The 8,060-nt window shown below is 42.8% G+C and overlaps 1 pseudogene; it reads right to left on the bottom strand.

Annotated features, from left to right (window-relative positions):
- Positions 1-100: 100 nt before the first annotated feature.
- Positions 101-2,944, bottom strand: LOC117999564 (annotated as a pseudogene).
- Positions 2,945-8,060: the final 5,116 nt, after the last annotated feature.

The raw sequence follows: 8,060 nt of genomic DNA, 5'->3' as shown, positions 1-8,060 counted from the left end.
TTCTTTCTTTCTTTCTTTCTTTCTTTCTTTCTTTCTTTCTTTCTTTCAGAAAAGTTAAAAATTCCTTAATTTTTAATTTCTGGTACCACCACCACAATTTACAGGGCAATATATCAGATGTGATGAAAAGAAAAAGAAACAGTTACAGCACTAAAAGACCTCAGGAATGTACATGTAATTGACACCACATTGCTTTAATCAATAGCTGCACTGTTTGCGAAGTGCGGCTATGACCTCGACTAAGAAGGGGTTCCTGTTCAAGCTGCAGTAACTTTTCTGACTATGGATCGTCGTTCCTTCTGTGGCTGATTTTTAGAGTTCCTTTAATGCATTTGGGATGACTGTCTCAAAGTAACCTGCAGCTGTCCTGACAACTCCTCGCTCTCTCTGCTCCTAAGAACCGTAGCCCCTTTATTCTGAGTTTTTTTTAGAACCTTCTGCTGCGGTAGCCACCACTTCACCACCAGATCCATAACCAGCACCACAGGGACTGCCTGAGCTTCTTCCACCAAAACTGCCCCCCGCTTCGGGGGTCCACAATTTGCCTGCTGTTGTCCACTATAATTCCCAAAATCCTTATGATTCCCACCACCACAGTTGCCACCATCACCTCCAAATCCCTTATATCCTCCCTCACCGCCTGCATATCCACCTCTGCTGCCACCACCTCCACCAGAGCCCCCCTTCCCCTGGAGTTTCCTGCAAGACCCATCAAGTTGCCCGATCCACCCCGTCTTTGTGACCCAGCAGACAGCATTTCTTGTTCAGAAAGGGCCTTTTCCACTTCACAGTTATGCCCATTAATAGTGTGGTGTTTCTGAACAACAATTTTATCAACTGTATCATGATCATCAAAAGTTACAAAAACAGGACACCGGGGTGGCTCAGTCAGTTAAGCGTCTGTCTTCCACTCAGGTCATGATCCCAGGGCCCTGGGATCGGGTCCCACATCGGGCTCCCTGCTCAGTGGGGAGTCTGCTTCTCCCTCTCCCTCTGCCCCTCCCCCTGCTCGTGCTCTCTCTCTGTCAAATAAATAAAATCTTTTTTAAAAAAGTTACAAAAGTAAATCCTCTCTTTTTTCCTCTCTGCCTGTCTTCCATAACTTCTATGGTTTTAATTGTGCCATACTTTTCAAAGTAGTCTCTCAAATTATATTCTTCTGTATCTTCTTTAATACCACCGACAAAAATGTTCTTCACCATGAGATGGGCACCGGGCTTTACAGAATCCTCTCTAGAAACAGCTCTCTTTGGTTCCGCTACACGCCCACCAACCCTGTGTGGTCTGACACACATTGTTGCATCTACCTCTTCAACACAAGAGTAAATCACAAAACCAAAACCCCTGGAACATTTTTTTGGAGGAAGGGTCTCTCATCATTGCACCATCTGTAAGTATGCGTCATTTTTCAAAATGTTTTCTTGAACTATCATCTGTAGTTTCAAAGCTCAAACCACCCATAAACAGTTATCTTAACTGCTCTCGTTCCTTTGGATCATGGTCCTCCACTTTGGGATTGGACTCGCCTCTTCCAACTAGAGTTCAATATGGGACCGAGAGCCAGCTTTCTTTTCTTTAATCGGTGCCAAGGGTAAAAACAGGGGTGGTTATAGGTACATCAAAAAAATTATTAAAGGTTATACGAGACACTGCTAACTGTTTACCTCTAGGGAATAGGAAGAAGGCTCTTAGGGGAAGAAAGATCTTTTTTCTATTTTGCTTCTCTCTGAAACTTTGGAATTTTTATAATGATCATTATTTTAAAAAATTTTAAAGGTAATTTACTCATAAATTATACCCTATACAATATAACCTATAAATGACTCCAAATATGTTTTAATTTTTTTTTAGTTGCGATTTTATCTCTTTGCAAGTTATCTGTTGCCAGAAACAGACACTCATTCAAGCTAGATAAAGTAAAAAGAGAAGTTTATTGTAAATGATACAACCAGAAATCTCCTGGACATCCAAGATCAAAAAATGAAAGAAAGCCTGCTGTCAGGGAGCCTAATATAGAAAATTCAAGAACTCAGCTACTTTCTCTGTTTCTCCATGTGTCTAATATCTACTTCTTTCTTCTTATTTTCCCAAATAGCCACCCGCTCTCAGCAGACAGGGTTTCTTAAATTCTTTAAGAATCCATCATAATTTTGTCTGATCAAAACTGACCACTGGGGTGCCTGGGTGGCTCAGTCAGTTAAGTGTCTGCCTTCACCTCAGGTCATGATCCCGGGGTCCTGTGATGGAGCCCTGCGTCTGGCTCCCTGCTCAGCGGGGGGTCTGCTTCTCCCTCTGCTCCTCCCCTCCCCCCACTCGTGCTCTCTCTCACTCTCTCAATTTAAATAACGACCACCAATTCTGGATAGGGTTGAGGTATCCACTCCTGAGTCTCTAAGATGTTTATGTCTCTTTAACCAGAGCTTCCAAATATCAGTCTGCATGTGAATCACCTGGGGATCTTGTTAGGATGCAGATTCTAACTCAGTAGGTCTAGGTGGGTCCAGAGAAGCCCAGGTGATAGTTTGGTGCTGCTGGTTCGAAGACCACTCTTTGAGTAGCTAGGCCTTAGTGCCCATTTTTGAGAGAAGGAGTCTGGTTAGTGGCTAGCCAGCCAATGATTTTGATTGGATGCAATCATCTGTGGTCTGGGATAACTGTATGGTATGCCCATTTGGCAGGAGCTGTGGATGGGAGTAGAGTCTATGAGAAAGAGAGGAATGGGAGGGCAGCCACCTTCAAAACCCAAGTCAGACATTTGACTCTTGTCTGCATCCAAAGTTGCCATGAACATGATCCAGCTGTACACAGTAGGAAACCTTCTCCTCCACAACAAGCTAAAGTCAGGTCCAAAGGCAATTCTGGTTCCTTAGAGCTTACCACATCCAGATGATGTACATTCTTCCTTCAGGTTTGTTCTGTCTATTCCAGGTGTGGTTCTTGCCATTTTGAGCTGATGGAGGGATCAGGGGTTCTCCAACTTGAAATTCTGACTCACTGAATCCAGTGTGGGATCTGGGCATTGGGATCTGGAAGCTTCCTGCACCGGTCATTCTGGTGCATTAGCATACTCCAGTCTGAGAAGACCACTGAACTGGAAAAATGAAAGTCCTTTCCAGTGGAGTGGAGGATGGGGTAGAACAGGATCGGGTTCTTTACATTAAAATGCATAGGTAACCATATGTTACACTGGTGGTTTTCAAACTTCAGCATGTACTAGAATCCTCTGGAAGGCTTGTTAGAACACAAATAGCTGCACAGATTGCTGGCCTCACTCCCCAAATTTCTGATTCAGTAGGTCTGGGACTGGGCCCGATAATTTACATTTTTATAAGGTCCCAGGTGACACTGCTTCTGTTGATGCTGAATGCAGCAAGAGCCCTTGTGTCATGTGTTGATGCTACTGATGCTCACCCACCTCACAAACAGGACCAGCGGAAAGAAGGCATATAAATATTTATGAAATTACTTGGAGCCATAAAAATGATAGTAGTTAGTGAATTGCTCAGAGAAATGAATAGAAGATGATGCCCAGCCAGGCTTTTTTTTTTTTTTTTTAAGATTTTATTTATTCTCGGGGTGCCTGGGTGGCTCAGATGGTTGAGCGTCTGCCTTCAGCTCAGGTCATGATCCCGGCGTCCTGGGATCAAGCCCCACATCGGCTCCCTGCTCAGTGGGGAGCCTGCTTCCCCCTCTCCCTCTGCCTCTCTCCCTGCTCATGCTCTCTCTCTCTCTCTCTCTCTGTATCTCTGTGTCTCAAATGAATAAATAAAATCTTTAAAAAAAAAAAAAGATTTTATTTATTCTCTTGAGAGAGGGAGAGAGAACAAGAGAGAGCATGAGCGGGGGGTGGGGGGAGCAGATGGAGAAGGAGAGGCAGACTCCCGCTGAGCATGGGGCTTGATCCCAGGACACTGAGATCATGACCTGAGCCAAAGGTAGATGCTCAACTGACTGAGCCACCCAGCTGCCCCCTCATCCAGGCTTTTGCTAATATTTAAGGATCTAAGACACAAAGGCCGACTAACAGATGCATTATAGTCTCTCTGCACAGGAAGTATATCCGTCAGGGTCCTGGCAGGATAGGGCATGCTTCACATGGTTCATTTGAGAAGCATTTAACAAAGGCACTCTATACAAAGATGTGGGTGGGGATTACCAGCAGACAGTGCACCCTCGGGGGCCAGTAGCAACAAGGAGCTGTTATTTCATCTGGACCTGCTAACAAAAAGGAGGACGTAATCCCCATTCTAAGAAAGGGGAGCTATGTGACGAAAGCCTAGCATCCACTGTGTCCTTTGCTGAGTCATTAGAGAAGAAACCAGGGAAATAAATACCCCAAACTTTATTTTCCTTCTGTCCTCCATTCTGCTGAACTGGAAGTGAGGGACCCTGTGTGTGTAGTCCATATTGGGCTGACTCTGTGGGCCCACAGCAGGTTAGAGAAAGGTGGAAGGTGGATCTGGAAACAGAAGATACTCAGCACACAGAGTACCTAGGTTGGGCCCCACCCCCAGTGCTTTTGTAGCCTGAGATTTAACAGGGAGGTAGGGGTTTTTCATGTTTATTTCACACAGGCTAATTTTAGCCCTTGGTTATCTGAAATAATTATGCTTAAAAAAAAAATAGGAGTGACATTTAATGTAGGGCGGCACTTAGCAGAAATAATAGGTGCCACTCTGTTTCAATATCCAGGCCTAGTGGTTATCCTGGCTCAAAATTCATAGGCATAATAACTAAGTAAAAATATACTACTAGCCTTTCCTTTTAAGTATGAGTTTTAGGATTGAATGATTTTTTTTCTGCCTACTTCTGAGCACTTTTTTTTTTTGGCTTATGGTGGGCAGAAAAAAGACCTCATAAACTACAACATGTATAAGGGTGAATACTTCACATAAATTGTCAGTTTATTGGTCAGTCAAAAAAGAGGACCCTGCTCCCCTTCTGTGGCCAATGAGGACTGTCGAGGCAGAAAAGGGATGCACGGAAGATGCATTCAGCTCAATACTGGATCTCAAAATACCCACTTCCCCCATGGGCTGTCATTCGTACACACGTTCATTCATTCATTTAATGAATGTTGTTGCATCCCTCCTCAATGCCCGGCACAGCATCACTCCTTGGGGATCAGTGGCGAACAAGACACCCTCCAGGGCCCTCTAGAATCCTGTGAGGGCAATGGAAAAGTTAGTGGTATTGATCTAATTATAAAAATAACTAACAGTGTTGGGTGCCTGGGTGGCTCAGTCAGTTAAGTGCCGGACTCTTGGTTTCAGCTCAGGTCATGATCTCAGGGTCGTGGGCTTCATGCTTATTGCAGAGTCTGCTTGAGATTCTCTCTCTCCCTCTACCCCTCCTTCCACTTGTGCACGCTCTCTCTCTCTTTCTCTCAATAAATAAAATCCTTTAAAAAAGTACCTAACAATGTTTATAACAATCCAAGGTTTACCAAAGCATTTTTTTTACAGATGTTATCTTATTGAGTCCTCACTCAACTTGAGAAGTCATTTTTATTGTCCTGATTTTACGGGCAAGTAACCGAGATGCTGATGGGTACCAAGTAATGAGTGATGGAGAAGGGCATTGAACCCCAAGTTGTAGGACATACACCTCTCAGCCAGGCACTGCATTTAATGAAAGTTGGCCTGCAGAGGAGGAAAATAGTGTGAAAACAGAAAATGAGGGTCACCGACAGACAACACTCACTGCTTCACAGCTCCACTCAGGTCAGCCCTGTTCCACCACTGCTATCTTCAAGATTCGAGATTCGTCTCTAGGGTCGAGTCTATAGCCAGGTCAATTATAATTAAGCCTGGATTCTTTTTTCCAGCTTTGCTGCGGGGGAGTGGGATCCCAAGTCAATGGGACAGACAGTGTTCGTCTGCCCTCACGGTCAGTATTTGTTCTTTTCACTGGGCCACAATGAGTTTGTGCCCCAAACAGCACAGGAAGCACTACACAGTCAAATTAAAATGCACTGTTAGTGGTCGCAACACCATGTGTTTCTCAGTCTCCAAATGGGCATGACCTAATGGGGAGAGTGCAGTAAACAAGAGGGAACACTCTGCTAACTGCGGACGCTGACCAAGATACGCCCTTGGCTTGCCTTGCCAAATTTGGCACATTGGAGACTCAGTGAAGATTCAGGATGTTTCAAAATCAAAGCACATTATAGAGGAATGTGGAGTATATAAAGAATTAATATCATGATCTGGTTTGATTTTCAAGTTTAAAGTTGCGGACACATTTTGGTGATTTAAAAAAAAAAAGCACTGAACATACCTTCAAAAATACTACATTCAAGTACTCTGATTTATCTTCCATCTACACGCTATTTTCTATGTTACCTAAAGTACTAAGTGCAGAATAGTTATTTTTTGGAACACTGATATATAAATCCTGAGGGAAGCACTAATGATGATAGGTATGATGTACTAAATGCTTATGTATGTGACAATCCCATCACAAATATTTCCCCTAATAATCTGTGATATTTTGTGCTTTGTGGGTGAGGAAATTGAGAGGTTAATCAGCTTGTCCAAGAGCACATAGCTAAAAAGTGGCTGAGATGTGGGGATTTCAATCCAGACCAATTTATCTCCAAAGTCTGAGCTCTGTCATCATGTCACTCTACCCCAGAGGAGGTGAGTCTTCTGACCCTAAGCTCCAACTTTGAGAGCCGCCTTGATTGTTTTGGGCAGTGGGGAAAATCCTGTGAAAACAATTTGTGATGGTAATTTTATGTGTCAGCTTGACTGGGTCATGAAGTGCCCGTGTATTTATTTGGTCAAACGTTATTCCGGTCAAACGTTATTCCGAGCCAGGCAGTGAGGGTGTTTTGAATGAAATTAACATTTGAATTAGCAACCTGAGTAAAGCAGATTACCTTCTCCAATGTGGGTGGGATTCCTTCGATCAATTGAAGACCAAAATAGAACAGAAATTCAGCCCCTTCTGTTAATAAGAAGGAACTCCCCTCATCTTGAACTGTCTTCAAGCTGGGATGTTTTGTCTTCTCTGCCTTTGAACTTGGACTGAAACTACCAGCGACCCGCCTAGGTGTCTGCTTGCTGACTGCAGATGTTGGGAGTCCTCAGCCTCCGTATCTGTGTGAGCCATGAGCCAATTTCTTAAAATGAATCCATCTATCCACCTATATATCTATATATCTCCTATTGGCTTTGTTTCTCTAGCGAACTCAGACTAATACACAACTTTTCCCAGCAAGTAATCTGAGATGAACCAGCCAGTTGTTATTTGTTTCATCTGGTTCTTCTCCAAGCCGCTGACATGCTCATCTCTGATAATGTTCTGGAAATTCCCAATACACTTCCCTGTTGGCAAAATTCACACCCGCTTACCCTTGGTGTTACTGAGAATTTCTGGAGCTAAAAGGTGGCTCATGATCCAAAAACAGCTAAAGCCTTCTGTTTTGTTTTTTTTTTAATTCGAAACTTCTAAACATCAAATTTATTTTTTAAAAGCACAGATTCTTTGGCTCAAAATAAATTTATTTTTATATTTTTTACTGTGCACATTCGGTTCAATATTTATTAACAGATAAAATATACTGTATAAAGTACTTCAAGTCTATCTTGAGCCATATGAAACTCATAGGTCAGAAAGGGAGACATTAAAAAATTTAAATGTGTAAAAATTGAAACGCATAATTCACCTAATTTCTAGGACCACATTTTGCATTAGATAATATAATTGTGCCATATCTAAGAGGGTTTTTCTATCAATCTCATTCATATTGAAAAGTCTGTTAAACAAATCAGTTGAATATGATGTTGCCCTGGGCAGGAGCATGCTGACCCACCTGGGGAAAGTTTGGCTTTGTATCTGCGGCCAAGGATCTCTGACCCCAGCCCTCTGAACTGTTTGACATTCAGGGAATTTTCTGAGTGCCCCATTCTGTGGCCTGTAAGAGTTCTCCCGCAAAGGAGAACAAATTCATTTCCAGTATATTAATGAGGTCAGATCCAAGGACAACTGAGCAAGAATCCTATTTTTAATATCTCAAAAAAATTTTCATGAATGAAATGCAAATAGAATCTGCA

The sequence above is a fragment of the Mirounga leonina genome, unplaced genomic scaffold, assembly GCF_011800145.1.
Source record: "Mirounga leonina isolate KUSES-001 unplaced genomic scaffold, KU_Mleo_1.0 Mir_115, whole genome shotgun sequence".
Lineage (NCBI taxonomy): Eukaryota > Metazoa > Chordata > Mammalia > Carnivora > Phocidae > Mirounga > Mirounga leonina.
This window is presented reverse-complemented; position numbering and strand designations above follow the sequence as displayed.